Here is a 16,919-nt window from a genome sequence, read left to right on the forward strand (position 1 = left end):
AAATTGACCCCTATGTTACTGAGAATATTTTTCTGACCATGGATATGAAAAATTACGATTAAGAGACCTTGGGTCCATGACTTGGAACTAATTTCTCCACTGAAAACATAATCCTGAAGACCTGAAGTACTGGAGAGATTTGAAGAAGTCCCCTAGATAATGGAATGGTATGGGAAAACTGAAGCTTTTCAGTCCTTCTGGAACAAGTGCTTAATTTGTGCTTGTTGTTTCCTGTGCTAAGCACCGGCAGTTATTTTTACGGGCCGGCGCTTATCTTTCTGCCTCAAGCACTCACTGTGAGCAAAAGACACATATGGGAAAAACGGTGGAAGAGAAAAACGAAAGAGTCACTATGGGAGAAAGCAGAAAGGTGCAAGAGTGAGCTGAGGGGGCAGGGAGTACTTTAAAATGTATTGAAGAGGCCAGAGATGGCTTCAGGATTACGCTGCCTCAGTATTCCGTGTTTGCACATTTAATTGCAGCAGCCGCATGTTTAAGAGGAGGGCTTTGAGCACCGGCACCTGTTTATTTACAAATTAAGCACTTTCTGGAACATCTAGTCCAAGAGCTTTTTAGAACTATGGGAGAAAGCAGAAAGGTGCAAGAGTGAGCTGAGGGGGCAGGGAGTACTTTAAAATGGATTGAAGAGGCTCGAGATGGCTTCAGGATTACGCTGCCTCAGTATTCTGTGTTTGCACATTTAATTGCAGCAGCCGCATGTTTAAGAGGAGGGCTTTGAGCACCGGCACCTGTTTATTTACAAATTAAGCACTTTCTGGAACATCTAGTCCAAGAGCTTTTTAGAACTTGCGAGTATCACAACGGTAAACGTAAGAACTAGTTAAGCAGCGTGATGTAGAATGCTGACCTCAGTGATTGGCTGTGTGTCCTCATGTCATGTACCACTCTGGTGTTTATGTGCTCGTGGTCATCATGGAGGTTTTTTTATTTATAAATACGGAGCATTAGATGAGAAGGGCAGCAGTAGGGCTGAAGTGGGGCTACATGTTTCTACGCTGGGCAGAGGAGGTTAAACGTAGGCTTTATCTTTGTTAAGCCGACATCATGAGGTGCAGGAAACTTGGGTGAACAAGCCACATGAACTGCCTTTTTCAAGATGGTGACCTGTTCAAAGAAAGATGCCCAAGTTTCCCAATCTAAGGTAATTTTGAGTCTTTTCTTGTGATGTCAGTTCCTGTTTGAATCATATATAAGGAGTCATGTATGAGTGATGGATACATCACAACATATCCGTTCCCTCATATTTCATTACATTTACCATCCTCTTGTTACTAGATTGTACCTGAGGGTTGCAACAAGATCTGTTGCCAGACACCTTTTCATTTTTAAAGAGTTCTACCTATTGTGGCTTGGAAGAGTCAGCATGGCCTTCCAGCTGTGCAGTAGTTGGGGCAGCGTTCAGTCAGAAAATCCCTAGAGTTGTCTCCCCTGCATGAGTGTATTTTTCTATATTTCACTGCGTCGCCTTCCATCTTTTCCCTCTAGGAAATTTGCTGGGCCTTTTCAACTGAACTGTTCTCAGAGGTCTGAAAGCTTCTCCTGGATGTCAGGGTGAGTTTGGTGCTTTACTGTTTACTTCTGCATTAATATGCATCTTCAGTCAAGAACTACATGATTGCTTGGCATTTCTTTGTGGCTTTCTCCTCTTAACTGCGAATCTCTAAATGTGACACTTGAGACCTTTGATGTGAACACTTCTGTGTAGGGTGGTACTGTGGCTACCGGGAGAAGTCACCCTTTCCTTGGGCAATCAGAACGAATCTTAACAGATTTTCACAGCCTCTAGTCTTTAAACCCTCAGGGTGCTGTTGCTTTTGACCACTTCGTGCCAAGGACCAAAAGAAGCATGGAAGCCTTCAGGGAGCTAGATATAACACTTCAGGCATTATTGAGACAATATATAGATGAAGACTTTATAAAGGTCCCAAGGGAGATCATCCATCTGGGGTGTTTACCACTGTGGAGAGATTGTAATACCAGTTCAACCTCAGTCAGTGTCTGTTGCTCCCAAGTGTCAGGGCTTCCCATTGCCTCAGCCACGAGTGAGAGTGGTGCTCCATATGCTTATCTATTATTGCATATAGAGTCCAACAAGTCTTCTTCACATAATCGTTCTAAATTGGTCACAAAATTATTCTCAGCAACAGCGCTTAAGTAATTGTCTCTTGTGCCTCAATATTAATCATCAGAGAAACAATATTTTCACAGGAAGCCCCTTTTCTTATTTCAGTTCACCACATTTATGATATCCAATACAACGCCCCTGTTACATAAATGTTAATTAATGTGATAGAACTGAACATACCTTTTGTTAGAATAATTTATTCTTAGTATAAAGAGACTTCAAAAGCATCTAGAGGTGTTTGGATTGATACATGTTATCACTGTTGAGTGATCCGAGACTAAAATAGAATAGTAAGAATAATACAGGTAGGGGCTACTTGAGGTGCTGTAGTAAAAATCAAAAATGATCTATGCAAGATTATCAAACACATTAGTACCGAAGATGGAAATTCGAGTAAAAGGTAGTAGAAATTAGAGTAATGGAAGGTGGAAATTAGAGTAAGACGTGGTTCTGCCTACTTTTTCTAGCTTCATCTTCCTTACATCACTCCTTATGTTCTCACCCAATATTCCACCACTCCATCAGCACTCCTCCCTCCACATGCCCACAGCATATCTTTGTCACCCTTTTCCTAACTGTTCATGGGGGAATTCCAGATCCTTTAATGCTTTTCAGTAGCTCAGCACCTCCAAGTGTCTACCCTTGTTTCTGTCATGCAAGAATTGCAACAATTTGTGAAAACTTTAAAACAAATTAATCCTTTTGGGAACAGTTGTCTTCTCTCTCCATCACTGTGAATTATATTTGCTGCAAATGTGATTAGGTCCCAGTCTCTGAGGTGAAAAAACGGGTTGCTCACTGTAGACTATCTTGAGTCATTTCCTTAGGTATTAAATGGCTATTTCATAAACATGGCTCCATTTTAGGTTTGACTAGTTTGAACTAGACTTAAAAGAGTAATGTTCACTGTTAAGTAACTCCTAAATAATTGATTGGACTATGTAACATTTGTACAAACATTCTCTCAAATTGAAAATTAAAAGATGTATTGGCCTAGGTTAGGAACTGCATGCTGTCTCGTGCTGATTGAATTTCCTTTGAAAATCCCTATTTTTTCCAATGAGAGAATGTTGAATCAAAATTTCTAGCAAAATTATTTTAATCTATTGCTTTAGCACCCTCCTCTATTTCTAGTATTGGTAAGTTGAACTGGTGCTGTCAATTCTCAATATCCTCTCTTTGTTTTGCTTTACTGTAGTATCTTCAACATCTCCCGATTGGTTCCTCATGTTCTCTTCTCACAACTGCAGTTTAGTTGCTGCCCCCTATTTAGCAGAGGCTTTTTAACTGCTAAAGCTTCATAGTTTTTGTCAAAGTTTTTCTGCCAGGTGGCATACTTCATGTGCAGGTGGTTGGTGGATGGATTGCTTCTTCGGTGAAACAAAAACAAGACTGCTAAGGAAGCATGAGGAGGATCCAATTGCTATTTCTAAGTTGACTTGTGACTTAAGGCAATCTATTTGAAAGCATTGTAAGCTCTTCTGTGTTGTGGTCTCATGCCAAAGCTATGATATTGTTGAATTTACCCTGCACTCATTTTGAATAATTATCTCCCTTCATTTTCTAGACGCGATACTCAAAAAGGGAAATTACATTGTTCCACAGAAGGAGGGACTAGGTATACATTCTGCATGGTGATATTGAATCACCTGATGGCATGTGAAAAGATAGCGAAGGGGTCTCCAGGAAAAAGTACACCACACACAGTTCTCCAAGTACGTGTTTGTTGGTGACAGTTTCCATGCCTTCTATTTTGTGAGTGTACAATGCCCCTTGTTTTGCTGTTCCAGTGAATGCAGTCAACAGATATAAATACATTTTATTTTAGGTTACAGTCAAATCTAGTGCATCACTAAGAAGTGCCCTTTCTTAATGTATCAAAAACAACTCTCTGTGTAACATTTATGTTGGATTGAAGTCTGCTCATGTAGTGCCTGCTCTGGGGCAATAACTGGGCCAGGTTTTTGAGTAGGTCTTTCGCAGGCTGCAGAGAAGGAGAAACAAATGGGCTATGTTCGTTCCTAACTAAGCTGCTCGGTCAATTTCTGATGTGTCTGGATCCACTAAATAACACTTTGCTTGTGGGCCTCCTTTACCAAAGGAATAATGAACTGGCCATCAAACGTTATGGACCAGACAGTGCCAAACCACAGGGGAGACCTGCGTAAATGTGCACCGTCTGAGTTGGGGGTCTTTAATCTGACATCACAGCTTCACATGCCACAAGTTCCAAAATCGAAATGTTTCCTTTGCCCCAGAATCTGCAAGTTCTAGAGACAAGAAAACTTGATTCTCTCCTCTCCTCCCACTTGCAGTTCTTTAAGCTGACATCACTGCTTCACATTCCCACAGTTCAAAAAATATAAGCTGCCTTTACCCCAGAATCTGCAGGTTCTAGAGATTAAAAAAAAAAACACACCCTCCTCACCTCCCGCTTGCAGTGCTGCTGGTCTAGCTGTCACAAACGTTCACTATTTTCTACTTGATGCTTTTTTGATCATCAGTCAAGAGCTTTCTGTATCAAATAAGATCTCCCTTTGCAGATGATGTCCATAATCTCTTGTGTAATAGTGATAATGTATTTGCTCTCTCTGATCTCATATCAAAATTTCAAGTGGGACTAAACTTGCATTTTTTTTTCTTCACAATCTCTCAGTAAATCATGATAGATTTCATCATTCATAGGGAAACTCTAAGAATGTGCCTTACTTTCTATTATAAAATATTATATATAAGTGAAGTGTAAGTAAAACAAATATGTGCCCTGACTCTGCACCTCAACTTTCTACATTATGTTCCAAATGCTTCAGCTACCATTTCAACCACCTTTCATCTGACATAAGTCTTCATTTTTTCTTTTATGCAAAAAATGTAGAGAGAATTATGCTGTGTCATCAAGATGTTTTATGTAAACGGAGGCCAATCAGGAGCTACGAAGGTGAATATTCTTCTACAATTACCATGATACCACTCAAACACTGCTTGTTATTCTTGTGTGCCTGGATTCAAATCACTGCTCTCTTGACATAATGCTGCAGACTTCATTGAGCGAGAGAACCTCTCAAACACAATGTGATTGCTGATGCCTATTTACGTTAGAGACACAGCACTATTGATGAAAAGAAAAGTACATCTACACTCAAAGATCCACTTCTATGTGCGGATACAGATTTACCACCTTTTAGAATTCATCAGTTCTCATCGTGATCAGGAAAGAAAGCAGTGCATGGTGGAGGCTTCCATGCAGGTTCCACTGGGAAACCTGTGTTTCCTAACTTTTGTTTCCATCCCCTCTGTACAGAGTTCACCAAGGCAAGGAACCCTGTAGAGGAGCATCAGAGTCCCTTTTATAAATGCAGTAACCGGAGTACATCTTAAAGAAGAGTGGACATTCATGACCCATGAGGGATTAACAAATGTGCTTAAAATGAATATAAGGTCCCATATCCTAAAAGGGACATAACAAGGACACTGTAATATAAATCCCAAACAGAAAATAAATGTTTGATCCTATGTTTAGAGTGGTATGGTGTGACAACAACTTTTAATTGTTTTTAATTAAAACACTTGGATAACTAGTTTATACTGGTACATGGGTGATAGTAATCTGCTTGATTTGTTTGCATCCCATGAATAATATTATTAAGTTGTGATCAAATTTTGAAATAAATATAAATTGATTTTCATGGCGCCAGAATTAGGTCTAAGAGTTGTGTTGATAATGAACACATACCAGTTAATGCATAACTGAAGGACTTGTATTTGGTGGGCCTGAGTCACAAAGGTACACTTAGCTGTTCGGTCTAAGCTTACCCCAAACGTCTAAGTTTACGATTTTTGGGAATTCAAAAAGGGCATTTACAAGTAGTATCTTTATGTCCACACTCAGGGTGGCGATCCGGGGGCGGAGATCCACCCCGAGTGTGGACGTAAAAATACTACTCGTAAATGCTCTTTGTGAAATCCCAGAAATGTGTAAACTTAGATGTCTGGTCAAAACTTAGACCAAATGTTTAAGTTTACCTCTGTTAATCGGGCCGATGGTTTCATTTAAAGCTTCACCCTCAACAGACCTGAAGGGACCAGACCCACAAACAAACAAGGTGTAACTAACCCTTCTCCGCATCAAGAGGTTTACTTATGAGCCAGGCAAGAAAGCAGGCTCTTGCCATATGAGGCAACTGAGACAAAACAAGACAACGATTATATAAGAACCTTAAAACTTCCTAAAGGTCCTGCCCTCTCCTTGGAAAGGGCGGCACTAGAAGCCTTCCATGATTTGTACCCTAAACTGCATTCCCTTGAACACTTCTCTGATGAGGAGAAATACAATTATCTATTGAAGACAGACCGCTGGCCACAGAGATGCTCTTGAAGCCACTATCACACAAGCCAAAATATTTACAGCCATCAAGACTATTAAATTATATAACACTGATGGCTCAGACAGCTTCACTGGGAGGGTCTATGAAGCTTCTCTACCCCTAAATTTAACTATTTATTTCCAATAAATGTATAGAAAAAGGGAGAGTGACACCATCAATGGGTGAGGCCAACATTTCACTAATCCCAAAGCCAGGTTAAAAACTCAAATGTGTGCACTTCACCTAAGATGAATGTAGATACTACATTGTACACATAAATAACCAGATCGGAGCCTCCATTGCCCAAACCTATACACCTTGACCCACCGGGTTTCATAAACGGACGGCAAACATGACAAAATTTAGTGTACAATCCACCTGTTCTGTAAAAGCCCCAAAAAAGCAGTCCTTACAGTACTTGGTTCACTAAATGCAGAGAAAGCATTCGGCCAAGTGGAATGGTTGTTTCTTGTCTAAACACTATGTGAATTTGGCTTCAGGCCTACGCCTGTCTCTGCGCCATTAGTGGGACACTATGCACTCATACTGAGGGTTTCTTTAAACAGTAAACTGTTTCACCTTTTTACATTAGGTATTTGCCTACACCAGGCATGCTCTATTTCCCTATTCCTCTTTGCCACAAGCATGAGCAGTGTACATTAGGGATGACAAAAATATATGGGGTCAACCTGTGATCGAGGAATCCCTAAAGAGTCCAAGAAGCCCCTTCAGAGGTCTGCAACTGTTTACAAAATTAAATAATATTAACAAACTAATCAAGTGTATTAAAAAAAAGTGGCTAAATGTACAACTGAAATTTTTTAAAACATACTGTAAATATCAAGAAATTTGAAATTGGAGGCAAAAATGAAAATAGTATCCTCAGATTGATTAGTGGGAGCAATGTAGGTGCATTAAACAGAATACAGAATGGATGATATGTGTGGCTTCACTTGAATTTAGATAAGCTCCAACCTTCCTATTAAAATTATTTATTTTTTATTTTGTATTTATACTGTATTTGCTTGCAAATAAAATAAAATGAAATTCAATTTTATAAAATGCACAATTGCTCTTTGGCGTCAAGGCACTGCCACACTTCCCTGAAGGCTGTAACCTAATTAAGTAAGTCTATACAGTAATAAGCTATGTTTCAAGAAGTTTCCCAAAAGTGAGTAGATTGGGTTGATTTCTTAACTGTACAGATAGTTAATTCCATAGATGGCAAGTGGTGTATGTAAAAGTTCTACCACAACAAGACACTTAACGAATTTTAGGGATGAGCACCTTCTTTGCTGTGGTAGAGCAAAGAAATGTAGTGGGGGTGTACCAAACAATACTCTTTTCCAGAAATTTAGGGCCCGTCTGATACGTCTTCTGTGCAAGTTCGTTTCGGGCCTTTGAAATTGGTTCAAATGTTCTTATGTTTTTTTAGGAGCCTAACTGCTGAGTTTTGTAACCTTTGTAGGTTTTATATAATGCCCTGCAGCGCTCCTACATTTAGGGCATGGAAATAGTCCTATTTGGATAAGACCATTGAGTTGAGCACAGTTTTCTGAAGGTCAGGAGGGATAAAAGGCAGGACTTTCGGCAATGTCTTGATAAAAAAAAAACAGGAAGATGCTAGCTGGTTCGTCTGACCAGTGAAGGTAAGCTTGGTATCAATTTGGACTCCCAATTTTCTGGCTTTGGCTACAGGGGTCAGAAGTGCCCCATGGATTGACTTCACCAAGAATCATTCCAGACGTTTGTGTTGCATCCAAACAGTAGAACCTCGGTCTATTCCAAGTTAAGTTTCAGGTAATGATTGCTCATCCATCTGACAATTGTGACCATGCAGTTTCTGAAGCGTAAGGCCACCACTTCCATATCCTCTGTAATGGGTACCACAACTTGAGTGTTGTCCGCATAGGACACAGTAGAGAAGCCAAAGGACCTAATCAGCTTCAAAAGTGGAGTCATGAATATGCTAAACAATGTGGAACTCAGAGAAGATCCTTGTGGGACACCACGTGGTAATGTGAAAGGTTTTGGTGAAAAATCTCCCATGGTGACTATTTGCTCTCTGTCCTCTAGAAAGGAGTTCAGGAGATTCCAAGCAGTGCCCTGAACACCAATTTCAGCTAGCCACTGTGTGATAATATGGTGGCTCATGGCATCAAAGGCTGTGGATAGGTCTATTAAGATCACCGCAGCCTTACCGCCGTTGCCCAGGATACATCTAGGGCCGTATTTATACTCTGGTTGCGCCGAATTTGCGTCGTTTTTTTCGACGCAAATTCGACGCTAAACTAACGCCAACTAACGCCATATTTATACTATGGCGTTAGACGCTTCGGGCGCCAAAGTGCCCGGAGTGAGCGTCATTTTTTAGCGTGAACCCCTTCCTTGCGTTAATGAGATGCAAGGGAGGCGTTCCCGTCTAAAAAAATGACTCCCAGGCCTTTACGTGGTATTTATACTCCCGGGCAAAAATGACGCCCGGGAGTGGGCGTGGCCAAAAACGGCGCATTTGCGCCGCTTTTTAACGCCTGGGTCAGGGATGGCGTTAAGGGACAAGTGGGCTCAAAATGAGCCCACAGTGCCCTCCCCTGCCCCCAGGGACCCCCCCTGCCACCCCTGCCCACCCCAGGAGGACACCCAAGGATGGAGGAACCCATCCCAGTGAAGTACAGGTAAGTTCAGGTAAGTATAATTTTTGTTATTTTTCAATTTTTTTTTGTGGCATAGGGGGGCCTTATTTGTGCCCCCCTACATGCCACTATGCCCAATGACCATGCCCAGGGGACATAAGTCCCCTGGGCATGGCCATTGGGCAAGGGGGCATGACTCCTATCTTTACAATGATAGGAGTCATGTTGATGGGGGATGGGCGTCGAAAAAAAATGGCGCAAGTCGAGTTACGACGATTTTTTCGACGTAACCTGACTTGCCCCATTTTAAGACGCCCATACGCCATTTTCCCCCTACGCCGGCGCTGTCTGGTGTACGTGGTTTTTTTCCACGCAAACCAGGCAGCGCCGGTCTGCTTGCGCCGGCTAACGCCATTCCATAAATACGGCGCCCGCATGGCGCTTCAGAATGGCGTTAGACGGCGCAAAAATTTTTGACGCTAAACTGCGTTAGCGCAGTTTAGCGTCAAAAAGTATAAATATGGGCCCTAATTTCCTCGGTAATTGCAATAAGTGCTGTTTCCGTGCTGTGTGCTTTCCTAAAACCATACTGAGCGACATTTAAGATCTCATGCTCTTTTAGATATCCTGCTATGGTGAAATTAAGATGTCTTTCTAAAAGTCTGGTTAAGAAAGGGAGCCGTGAGATCAGTCTGTATTTTTTTTCATCCTGGGGATTAAGAGAGGGTTTTTGAGAAAGGGTAGAATAGATGCCTTTTTACACTCCGTTGGTAATTGGCCTCTGCGCAAGATGTTATTAAGTAGCGCAATAGCCTGAGCTGCAATATACTTGGAGACTTATTGCATCAAATTTGCTGGGCAGCGTTCCAAGGGGGATCCTGATTTAGGGAGATTCATTAATTCTGCTACTTGCTCTGCCGAAAGTAGAAGAAAGTTGTTCAGACTATGGTGGCAGTTTTCCGGCGAGGTCACACCTACAAGAGGCTCCTTGCTATAAAAACTGGGGCCGTCATGAGTTTTGCCAATAAGGTCCAGAGTCTCAACTTTATTTCTAAAAAAGATGGCTGAGTTTTCACATAACTGTTGAGAAGGCGATACGGTCAGGTGGGCTGGTAGCGTAGATAGCTCTTGAGCTGTTTGAAAGATCTCTCTAGAGGAATTACTGGTCAGCTGAATCTTATTAATAAAGAAACTTGTTTTTCTGCTATAATAAATGTGTTATCATTTGTGCATGTGTTTGGCAAATGCTCATTTCTGTATTTTTTGTGTATTGTTTTGCATTTCAAATCATCAACAATGTTTAGGCGGGGTCCCCGGCTTCCAGTATTGACTCAATAAGTGGTCCCTGGATTTCAATAATGACTTCAGTGGGGTTTCCACTGAAGTCAAAAGGCTGGAAACCACTGGGGTGTTGAATTTTGTGAAGAGGTTCACAAAATCACTCTACTTACAGAACATGTCCTGCTAATTTTGACAGCATAAAAAACTTCCACTCCGCACTCCAATTTCACTTGTGAACTTTCAAGAAAGTCGCTAGTTTTGAGATCAAGCTGTCAAAGTCAGAGGCCCTAGCGAGTCACTGTCCTGAAATTGAAACACCCTTTCATTTGGATCTCAGTTCTGCAAAATAATATCTGGGAGTTCATATAACCCCAAATCCATCAGATCTCTATAGAACCCATTACCCACACATCGTTACTTCCCTTCAGGATGACTTTAGAATATGGTCAATTCTATTTCTCTCAGGGCTAGGTAGATGAAATTCCATCAGTATAAACGTGCTATCCAGCGTTACCTATTTCAAGCCCTTCCTGTCCTGGTCCACAATAATGCCTTAGTTGAACTTAAAAGGAAGTTCTTGAACTTCGTTTTGCAGGGTAACTGATCTATAGTGGCAAATAGGATCCCAGGGAAACCCTAACTTGTCTGACTCCTTGAAGCCCACACCTCCTATTGTGAAAATGTTATCTCAGAGGAAGAAAGCTGAGGCTGCTTCTCTTGGAGCTTGCCTCCGCTCAATAAATAGCCACCATTCATATTATCAAGATTCTATGTACCACCTTGGAACTACAATGAACAAATCTCTCGATCTTGCCCTCAGAAAATGAAGATCCATTGCCATTTTTCAAGAAAGAGCTACAAACTCTATAACTTAACTCCGACTCACAAAAATCCTAGCATTCCTACAGTGAAATTGCTGCCTGGTTGGAAATACGCCCAAGAAACAACTGTTTCTCTTGAGAGGGTTACAACTGCTGAAGATTCTACCAGCTCATGCAAATAATTCTAGCAAGGAACACTTTGTCTGGCTAAGAGAGCCCTATCGTACCAGTCGTAGCAAAGGAAGTAGGAAATGTACAATATGCAACCTCAAACTCACACCTTGGCCACCCTTCTTTTAAGAACTAAATATTCAAGTGTGTCTATTTCATTATCTACCCAGAATAGTTCTTTCTCAATGTGCTCAAATTTACTTGCTCGGTTTTGAAAGAATAAATGTTCACTTTAATGAAGCGAAAAAACTGTTAAATGTCACCCTGGTGACCAGGTCAACTGCTTCCTCCCAAGGTATTCTTTTGGGGTCATGATTGGATCCCGAAGTTGTTTCCAGGTGGGCTTTTACTCTTGCCCCTAGGGCTTGAGAATGGCCCTTATGTTGGAGCTCTGCAGGTCCTTGCCATTTAGTAAGTCAGAGAAACAATGTCCAAGAATCTAAATTTGATTAAGGCGCTGTGCACTAACGGAGCGTTAACTGGGCATTGCTACAGAGGGATGTGGACTCATCTTGACATTTAGTAAAGGAGTTGACATTGGTTGTGTGGTTTTAATCTGCTGCCACAGTGTGGTTTCTCACTGACATTGAGCTGACATTGTATATTGTCCATGACCAAGAAAATAAAAGTGACCCAATAAATCATGGTATTTGGTGCAAGTGCACTAATAAATACAGAATCTTTATTACAGTGCAAAGGTCAAATATCATGTCCTTATCACAGTAAAGGAGCCATCACAGCAGCCATCATGCTCTTCAGCTTCACTGCTCACAGTTTGAGTCTAAGGAAAGAGAGTGCGCACTGTGCAGCTTAAAGACGTGACTGTAAGTGCACTAAGTGACAGAAAACCATGTCATAACCCATGCATGCAGGTGTGCGGGGAGTGGTATGCTATTCATTACTTTTGTAAAGGAAGGTGAGGGGCATCTTCACTCACTTGAGGCGTCGCCTCTTGTGACTTATTGCCCCTCCCACTGCTTCATTTGAGCCAATAGTTGCAGGTTGAGCCCGTCTGCACTTGTATTTGTGGACCGGGGCTTATTTTCCATTCAGAAGCTGAAAAAGGATAATGGCAGAGGAAGGGAATGAGGAGCAAAAGGGAGAAAAAGGGAGAAAGCAGGGATGAAAAAGAACCCGCAGGAGTGAGATAAAGGGGCAGGGAGTGTAGGGTGGTGGATAGAAGAAGCATGAGATGGAATCAAGACTAGGCAACCTTGATATTCGGCAACCCTGACACTAAGAAGCAGCAGGTGCGGGCTTCTGGGAAAAACTGGCCAGCGGCCCTTATAGTTAACTAATTGAGTCTGGCCCCTTCCCACACTTGATAATGGTAATAGCATAATATACTCTGCATATTTTCAATTTTTTATCAGAATACCTTTGGATCAACAGTAGATAAAATCAATCAATGACATATGGTCAGTTCACCAATATGTTGCCCATCATCCTGCAAAAAAAACAGCTGGCCACCTAGGGACCAGGGACCCTAATTCTGTTGACATTACAGCACCACGTGTTGATTCTTCTGTGACCTTTTACTGCTCTTGACACTCAGAGCTGCAAAATTCTGCTAATTGTAATTGAACCACGAGGAGGAGAGTGTGTCTGGCTGCCTCCTGGCTCAGCTTTGGCCCAATTCTCAGCAAATAATGCAGATGGCGAAGATGAATCCAGGCCAGCTTTTGCATGAGGTCAGATGCGGGATGCTGCAAAGATTATCTTTATCTCCTCTATTATTTATCATTCGTGTAAATCCACTCAGCAATTAGATTCAGAGCCCTGCTCTGGGGTTTCAACGATACGCGGCTGATACTCGCTTCTATCTGGGGCTATCAGAAGGCCAGGCTCACGGCGCGGACCCAGCCAAAAAGTATTCATGATAAACAACAGCTGTTGGATAAAGGGCTACTGAATTAATTGACAGGAACATTAATACTGCCCTGGCTGGTCATGGGCAAATGTTCTCTCTGTCTGGCAGAAGTTGCGGCTATTCCTGCTCGCTTCGCGACGTTCGAAGGAACTTACCATACGAAGCCTCGCGCGCAGCTAAAGACCAGCACAAAAGCCACCTGAAAAGATGCCCGGACAAGTAAAACGCGTTTGAATGGCAAGGATTTATGCACGTCGAAGGCATGTAGCTTTCAAGATGAGAAAAGGTGTATTTTATTTGCATGCACTCTGTATATAATATCCGTCTGGATGCCGCATGGCATTTGGACAAACCCCTATGTGCTGTAGTGAGCTGCGCCTCAGCGTGACATAATATCCGTTAATAATAAATCCGATAATAAAACATTAAAATGTCGTATATGGTTCTCGCGGCTAAATGCTTGACTGTTGCCTGTAGCAGAGACATTAATACTTCAGTTAATTAAATAGGAGACTGTCTTACCCTTCGCTCGACCTCTCTCATCATATATTTTTAATCATGCACACACCTTGCGAAATACACAGCGCTTTGTTCAGCTGCCTTAGTGTTTCCACTTTTTTCTATGTATTTGTGCTCCTCCCAGACTCTGTTATTGGTGTATACACTGTATTAAACAATTGATACCGTTACTATGGATTATGAATTATCAGGCAACTTTTACATTCGAGCTTCTAAGGACGTCGTCACGAGGTGATCGTTTAATTTCGATATGTGCTGTAACTTCTGTTACCGCGGATATTGGAATTATGAGTATTGTGGTAAAAATCGCATTCTTGTCAAGCCTAGTGTATTTACAGAGGAAAAATGCTTGGTAACTACCGGACGTGTGAATTTTGATGCAGCAAGTGATGCACATCCAAGAACATCCCGACAACTAGATAGTGCGGGAACGGCTGCTTTAATGAAACAGGTGCACAACATTTTAACACAAAACTTCGGCTTCTAAGCCGTACATACTAGCCATCACTCCAGCCTCATTACATCTTTAAAAAACTATCCATTCCCCTCCCGCCTAAGTTGCCCATTACAAACCAAACGTTAAATCACAAAACTCTGCCTCAAGCTTCCGACATCCAAAACATCATACATTCACTTCTGTTGCCAACGCCTTCCCTTCATAACAATTCTCTCCCCTCCGCGCCCTCCCTCCCACCCTGAACCCTTGACTGGGTCTCAATATGACCAACGTTTCTTGATAACTTTCAGGATGTGTAAATAATAACCACCAGCGTTTTTCTGTCCCCGTCCCCTGAAACTATCTATAATCCCACAGGTAAATGTAAGAGTCCAGCCAAAACACTTCTCACCTGCATCAGGTACACCTCAACCTCATAAACTGATAAATGCACCCCGTCATCGCGGAAAAACTCCACTGCTTCATATCTACTATCACTGTCCTCAAGAAAAAAACAGTCCTTCCAGCCTCCAAAACGTTCTCAATTCCTTATCCCCTTCCTTCTTGCTCTGCCTATGGCCCCAGGTTTATTCGCTCCTCTCCACGCCCTCCGTGGCATGAATTCCATCAAAACTATGGTTGTGCCCGAACAAAGACATTTGACCCCATATTTATACTTTTTCAGCGCCGCATTTGCGTCATTTTTTAACGTAAAAGTGACGCAAACTTACAAAATACAATTGTATTTTGTAAGTTTGCGCTGCTTTTGCGTCAAAAAACGGCGCATTAAACATGACTGAAATGTTTGCAAAATGGGGCCCCCTCAGGTACACTGCCACAACCAGGGGGAAAAATTTCAAAAATGCAATGCTCCGGCCCCCATTTTTCCACTCCTCAGGCCATTCCTCTGCAAACCAATGGCCTTGCCAAAATACACCAAATCTTCGGCCACCATCAGCATCACAAAACAGCTTGATGGGCCACTCAACTTGCTCGCTTAGGCCTGCCATGGGAGTGCCATTACCCAGTGCTTAGAAAAACTCTCCAAACTCTCAGGTGCTCCTTCACCCCCACGATGAGGCACACCCTGTGGTGAGGCAGGGATGTCCCTGGCAAAGACCATCCCAAACATCAGCAAAAATTCCTGCCGGCCCTCACTGCCCTGCATGCAAAATTCAGAAGCCTCAATAGCACCTGAATGTCTTTAACCTGCGCATTTCTCTTTCCCAATATCTTGTCCTACAGCTCAATACCCTTGACTCTCTTGTCCTCTGGCAAGCGAAGCTCCCTTTTCGATTAATCCAACTTAGTCCTCAAGAACGTGATCACCTGAACTGGCCCAACTGTGTTTTCAAGAGCCAAAGGCACACCCACATCCTTCATCAACTCACTGAACAACAACAAATGGTCCTGGCAATCCTCAGACTCCAGCACCCTCACCAAGTAGAAATTCTCTAAATAATGTGTCACAATCGTCTTCCCTGTCACATTAGTAAAAGCCTTTTGTAGAAAAGAACTAAAGGCCTCAAACAAAGAATAAGAAATGAAACACCCCATAGGTAAAGCTTTGTCAACAAAGAACTTCCTGCCAAAATGCAAACCCAACAACTCAAAATCATCTGGGAGGACAGGCAACAACCGGAAAGCTGACTTGATATTGCTTTTCACCATCAACCCATCCGTGCCAAGCTTATTCACTAATTGGATGGCAGTGTCAACCGAGGCACAGTGCACCCGTCTGGAGGCCTCTGGAATGTAATCGTTGACAGATTGCCCTTCCGGCCGAGACAAACGCTGAATCAAACAAAACTCTCCAGGTTCTTTCTTAGGGACCACTCGAATCAGAGATATCTGCATATTGTCTAATGGCCAATCATCAAATGTCCATTCCATCCTCCCTTCACGTGCCTCTTTCAATAACTTGCTCCATACCGTCTCCTCATGCCCCTTCACTGACCATAGATTGTCTGCCCAACACCTCACCCTGGATCCCTCATAACATAAACAAAAGTCAACTTCAAAATCTCATAGCAACAAATTCTGTTCACTTACCATCCCCACCAGCTGCAGCCAGTGACGCAATCTCTCCAGCTTAACTGGAGTATGCACTCTTGACCATGAGATTGTGACCACCTCTGCCCCTTCCCTTGTCGCTGGGACCCTGCCACTGGCTACCTGCTCCCCATGTTGCCCCACCCCCTGCGGCCACACTAAATGAGCACCTGCTTCCCTACCCATTTTGAGCACTCATGCTTGTACTTACAACACTCCAGTGAACATTGACCCCTGTTATATGACCAGCAAGCCCCACTACTTCCCCCTTGCACCCTCCCTGTTGCTTCCACCCCTGTGTGGGTGGGACGGCCTCAAAAGGACTTATATATCATCTGGCCATCCATCTGCCTTGTAGGTAGTGTGAGCCGGCCTCTCAGGTGTCATTGTCTGCAAAAATAGCTCTTTGTGTAGTTGCCCCTAAATACCATCCTCAGCCTCTGCTAAGCAGGCATGGAGCTCCTTGTCACAACTCACCCAGACCCAACCTCCAAAATTCACCTGGGCCTTCCTCACCATATCCAGATATTTAAACAGAGCAACACACTGGGCTGGATACTTCTTGCAATAGACATTGGAGTATATGTGAAACGTCGCTATCCGGTTCTCGGTGTTCACTGGCACCT

This window comes from Pleurodeles waltl, chromosome 9, assembly GCF_031143425.1.
Source record: "Pleurodeles waltl isolate 20211129_DDA chromosome 9, aPleWal1.hap1.20221129, whole genome shotgun sequence".
Taxonomy (NCBI): domain Eukaryota; kingdom Metazoa; phylum Chordata; class Amphibia; order Caudata; family Salamandridae; genus Pleurodeles; species Pleurodeles waltl.